The sequence below is a fragment of the Pseudopipra pipra genome, chromosome 3, assembly GCF_036250125.1.
Source record: "Pseudopipra pipra isolate bDixPip1 chromosome 3, bDixPip1.hap1, whole genome shotgun sequence".
NCBI classification, from domain to species: Eukaryota; Metazoa; Chordata; class Aves; order Passeriformes; family Pipridae; genus Pseudopipra; species Pseudopipra pipra.
In genome coordinates, this window is record NC_087551.1 from 22878640 (window position 1) to 22884454 (window position 5815).

At 45.0% G+C, this 5815-nt stretch overlaps 1 long non-coding RNA gene across 2 annotated transcripts; it reads left to right on the plus strand.

The window, feature by feature from the left end:
* The first annotated feature begins 1054 nt into the window (after positions 1-1054).
* LOC135412491 (uncharacterized) lies at positions 1055-4253 on the plus strand. Of its 2 annotated transcripts, none has more exons than XR_010429686.1 (3): positions 1055-1312; positions 3786-3899; positions 4008-4253. It is a non-coding gene; the product is annotated as an uncharacterized LOC135412491 (long non-coding RNA). The 2 variants fall into 2 exon arrangements; XR_010429685.1 differs by having other exon boundaries at positions 1062-1243.
* The last annotated feature ends 1562 nt before the right edge of the window (positions 4254-5815 follow it).

The following is a 5815-nucleotide window of genomic DNA, read 5'->3' on the forward strand; positions in this document are numbered from 1 at the left end:
AGTGTAAAGGCTATCAGCTATGTTCAGATGAGAATTTTTTCCTCTCTCATGTTTACCAAGCAGTTTTTATGCATATGGACAGTTGATTTGCCCATAATTTATTAACGTGGACAACACTTGCATATTTCAGGTATTCCAACATAAGTCTTTTCCATGTGATCTGAGAAAAATGGGTAGCAGAGAGAGATTAATGGTCTTCAACATGCAACTGCAATATTTAGTATACACTATGTATTGAATATTTTATATCCTTTTTCTCCCCTTTATAAGTCACAAGAGCAGGGTGTTGAAATGCCAGATTTAATTTTTTTTAAACTGCCTGTAATGCATAACTTTATTTCTATGCATCTATTAGCACAACTGCCAGTTTTTGGCAAGTGACTGGACCTATTCACAACATACAGATGCACGGAAGGGATTTCCCCACTTGAGCCAAAGATGAGCCTTTTGGGAACAGGGCAGGGGCTGCCCAACTGCCGTGTGAAGATGCCGGGCTTGCGGCTGCTCTTGGCCTGGGAAAGCAGTGCTGGCAGCAAGCGGTTGACCTCTCCATGCAGTAAAGGCAGCCAAGTCGAGTGCCCTGCCACCTGGGTTGGGTCCATAGCACAGTGATCCTATAGCTCCCAAGCGTGCTGTGCCTGCCCAAACGCACGCAGCCTGTGCAAGCAGCACCAGCCCGGCTGGGAGCAAACATGTCCAGCATGCTCAGTCACTGGCTGTACTGAGGTGCTTTCACAAGCTTGGAGGAGAGATAATAAATGAATTTGGTTTCCAGGGCAGCCTCTAGGTCACCTGTAATAGGTCACTCTTAACAAACAGCGTTGACACAGAGCTGGAACAGTGGCAAGTGAATGAAACTTAGCTCTCTCCTATTTGAGCAATGGAATTTATTCCCAGCTCTGACCTTGTGCAAACTCTGTTACCATATTTATCACATGGAAAGAATGACCATGGCCTCTGCCAGCACCATGGGCAGGAGGTCCCCTCAGCCAGGTCCTGGACACGAAGGAGCCAAATGACACATGGTGGTGGTGGTGGCAGAGGGAGGGAGGAGGGATGTCCTGTGGTCTCCCACCTGAATCTGAGGATGTTGTCACAAAAGGCTGCTGAGCCCAAATGGCACATTGGGCACAGAGATGCACAGGACGCTGGGCTTTGCTGCTCCCCGGGGTTTCTCTTCCCCCTCCCCTGGGTGCCTTTGGGTGCAGGAAGGCACTACCAGGAGCTTTGCCTCCAGAAAAGGGTGAGGAGAATGGGCCCAAAGCATCTCCCTCCACAGCGGTGCTGTTGCCCTTGAAGGCAGCAGGGCGAGGTGATTGCAACTTTCATTTCACCCTCACACTTCAAATCAGCAGCTGAATCTCTGATGCACCAGTTTGCAATGAGAGATGCTGTGCTCACTCTGCCAGCTTCTCAGAAGGCCTGAAGGAAGGGAGATTTCTGCACGAAAAAAAGTTCTTCCCTTTGAGTCCCCTGTGCTGTTGGGGGCTACTTAGCTACTCACACAGAAACTGCTGGCCCTGCACTCCCTTCTCTCCTCTCTTGCCCCTCTCTTCTGGGAATGTACTTTACCAGAAACAGTGACTGACCTCCCTGAGCATACAGGAAGCATCGTGCTAAAAAAAGAAAGCAGATCACGTGAGCAGAGCTAAACTTCCCACAAGGTGTAATTTTTCTCCATTTGTTACTTTAAAATGCAAATACATTATGGCAAAAAGATACAGAAGAAGTGTAAGAGAGCAGGGGAAAGCACTCTCGGGACCTGTCTGCTTTGCATTCGTCTGTCCTGAGCCTGAAGAGACATCTGTGCTAAAGGTTATTTCAAAGTAGCTCAAAGGGAAGGATTATTCTTACTTAAGGATTTTTGTTGATCAGATGTGATGCACCTCAAATCATTCACCTCTTTGGGCTTTATCTGAAATAAGTCCATGTTTTTCCAAGTCGTTGCAATGGAGGAAGGAAACCTGTTTTGGTCCAAGTGTAGGTTCTGGTAATAGCAGTGAGACTAAAAGCAAAGCCCAACATGCAGGCAGAGCAGTGCTGACACTGCTGCTTGGCAGCTCGCAAGGGCCCTGCTAGAGTCAGATGGTCTCCTGGGAACACCAGGACACAACTTGCTGTGGATGAGGATTGTGGAGAGGGATTCCCTGGCCCAAGCCTGCTTTTCTGTGTGGCTTGTGGCAGCACTGCAAGAACATGCAGAGTGAGAGGTTTTTTTAGTGATTAGGTACTTGTTTATTTGGGAGATATGACTTTTTCTAGAGAGCTTCAGCAAGCCTTAGCCAGTATAATAAAACATCCACCATAAAGAAGTCATCCTCTGAAGCAAACTGTAGTGATCTTTCCCTGGGTTTCCCCCCCCCTTACCCACAGTGAGATGCCAGAACAAAGGAGAGTTCTCCACTAAACACTTTTTTGGCTTCCCCAGCTCTGAGCCAGAAAGCCTCTAATTAATTAACTTTTCAGATTTGGGGGGCAGTATGTTTTCTTCTCATTCTGACAGTTACCCTGGAGAGGAAAGTGCATCTCCACAGATGTCCTTTTATGCAATGATTTTAAAGCATTCTGCACGTGGGAGATGCCACTAGCAGTAGATGAAACAGAGAAGAATAACTTTACAAAGGAGGAGAAACAAAGACAAAAATGTCAAACAACTTGCTGCTGGCCAGGACAGGGTTCAACTCCAGCCTCTTTTCCTGCAGGCATCCACAGGTGTATGGCCACCCTGCTGCCTTGGCTCCTCAGGGTGTGCCTGGCATGAAGCAGCACACGGTGTTGTGCTGGTGGATCTAATGACTCATCCACAGGCTTACCAAGCAAAATCACTACCTGTGATAAGGCTGAATGCAGATGATAGCTTCCTGCTACACATGATAGACACAGAAATGTAAGAGACTACCAAAAAATTGCAGCCACGGTAGAGGAAAATTTTGTTTTGTATTATGGCTTGGTGAGCAAGCCTTTCCTTTTTCTGTGGGTGTTTTGGTCTTGTTTAAAGGTGGGGCTGGGTGCTACTGCAAGATTGCACTTCCTAGCCATCCGCTTGCATCGTGACTGTGTCAAAGCTGCCCAGAGAAAGTAGAATTGCAGCTGAGATACAGCTGAGCAAGATTAAACTGCTCTTTTTGTTTGCACTGATGATCTTTTCCCTTGCCAGTGCACTTCTCCACATTCCTCTGGTGCACTTTAGAACGAGTAAGCCTTTTGAAATGATTCTTCTAGCACACAGAGAAACCACCTCAGGCAGTCATCAAAAACCCAGGCTCGATTTAAGTGAGGCATACTGGCAAGAAAGAGCAAAGGTGAAGCATTTTGCCTTGAAAAAGTGTGAAGCTGACTGTTGCTGTCTGCTGCAGAGATCTTGTTTAGAAACACGCATAAATACGGTCATGTAAAATATCAGAGAGGATGTTCATAATTCTACTAGCAGCACTTTCTTGCTAATGATGGTTTGAGGCTTAAATTGAACAAGAATAATATGTGGTTATTTATCTACTGCTTTTCTGCCTGTCCATTGGCTTCACATAACATTAAGTTCATCACTCCTCTTGGTATCAATTCCCCTCTCCATAATATGGCCCTTCCACTTATGCTGTGCTCTGGCCCTTCAAAATGCTTTCATAAGAAGTGCTATAGGTCTCTCATATTTAAAGATGAATATTGATTGTAGATGTATAAAAAATACATTGGCACTTAGAATTGAGCTAGAAAAATATGCTTCTAAGGTATCATTATTTTGCCATGAAAGGATGCTGCAGAGACTTACACATGAATGTTTGATATAGCACAGCATGACTTCGGTGGTGGAAAATGAGCAATGTGCAAGTGCATCAACACAGGGCACTGAGAAAGCAGCAAATGTTTTCATGCAATGATCTGTCTGATGATTTGACAAATCGGTAAGTTCTGCCTTTAAAATAACATAGAAGAATTTCAGAGGCTAAAATTTGAAGATGCTAGTATTTTCCTAGGTAAGATTTTTGGTCTCATTAATTCAACCTTCACAGTTTCCTTCAGTGAAAAAGTTTCCAGTTTGATGACGACAATGCCCAGACTGAATGCCAGGCCAGGAAGGCAGGTGACAGCAGTGGAAAACCAGCTACAGTTACACTAGGAGCTGCCATCAGTGGTACCTGGGATACAGAGACCCTATGAGGAAATGATCTCTCCGTGTGCTGAACCTGTTTGGAAGTGTATGGAAAATAAACAGCTTTGGTCATGCCAGGTTTAGTTGGGCATGCTTTCCCTTTCAACAGCTATTCAAATGCCAGTCTATTTTTAACATTCCAAATATTTTTACAGCATGGTTTTGGTGCGCGTTTTCCTACGGTAATTTGGAAGGACTAAGTTAAGGTTTTGCTTTTGGTTTTTAAAATCAAACCAGAGGCATAATGCAATACCCTCTTCAGCCAAGAGCATGCCAATGAATGTGATTTGCTTTATCCTAGTGGGATAGAGAGTGAGTATAAATTAGAATCTAACACCTGAAATACAGTGAGCAACACCTTCCGTTAGTGTAAACGAGCAAAGCTGTGGTGTCGGTTGAGCCTGGCTGATTTATACCTCTGGGAGTCTAGCCCGTTGCCTGTGCAACTCATATTGGCTGTGGCTGGCAGGTCCCAAAACAGCCTCATTTCCTGCTTCTGGATATAGACTTTCCCCTGGCTGCTCTGTGGGATTCAGTGGATATGTCCTGCAGAACCAGAGGTAACCCATCAGGGGAGTGCTTTCCTATTCTACCTGACCCTGTTTCTAGCAGGTCACCTTGGCATGAAAAATCACTCATCTCTGCAGGGATGTGTAGGGCCAGATTCTCATTTTGGCTCCCTGCAATTAACCCCAGTTCTGTTTACTGAGTCAGGCCTTAATGCTGAAATGTTCACTGGTGCCAAGGGTGCTTGGAAGACAAACTCCTGCTTTCAAACATTGCTGCAGAGCCTGCCTGGAAGCTCAGGGAATGAAGGCTCCTACAGGATTCAGGCACTCTTGAAGATGAGTGGGAAGGTGGGAACCAAAAGCTCCGATTTCTGATTCTGTCACGTCTTGTCTGCATTGCAGTGGTTGATGCTCCCCTACTTTGTTTAATGGTAATGCTACCATTTCGTTGTTTTATTTTTCACCAGGGTATAATGTGAAGCAGAGGTGATTTGGGTTGTGAGCTGTCAGTGAGCTGTCTGTCAGCCGTGATGGAGATGGTATGCCTTGCTCCCTGTCAGTTGATATTGCAGGAGCAATTGTGATGCTTTATTGGGGTTGTTTCATTGCGACACCCAACCCAGAACAGGAGACTCTGTTCTGGTGTTGACAAGTTTGATGAACCACAGTGATTTGATGGTAGCTCTTTCGCCTGGTCAATATGAGATTGAATTAATCTTGCTAAGGGAGTGGAGGTCACAACACTCGAGTGTGGCTGAGCAATGGAAAAACTGTCAGATGTGAGAGGGGAAAGAGGCCTTTCCACCAAGAATAAATCATCAGCAGGGTTATAGCATATTTGGTAAAGAGACTGAGAAGTTGAAGCAAAGCTAAAATACCACTATAGAACCAGAGGCGTTAAAGAAACCATTGTGTGCTACAGCTTTATATAATTAAATAGATGCCCTGTTTTGACCCAGAGGTGGTTAATCTTTGGCTACAGATGAGCCACTTTGTTTATAACACGCAAAGGCAGTCTGCAAGGGGCTTCAGTTAGATGTAGAAACCCTACTGTCGACATGAATAATACCTAATTACTAAGAGCTGAAGTCCTTACCAAGAAGAACATATCTTCAAATTTAATTCCTTTTGATCAGAAGGATGATCTATAGATAATCCA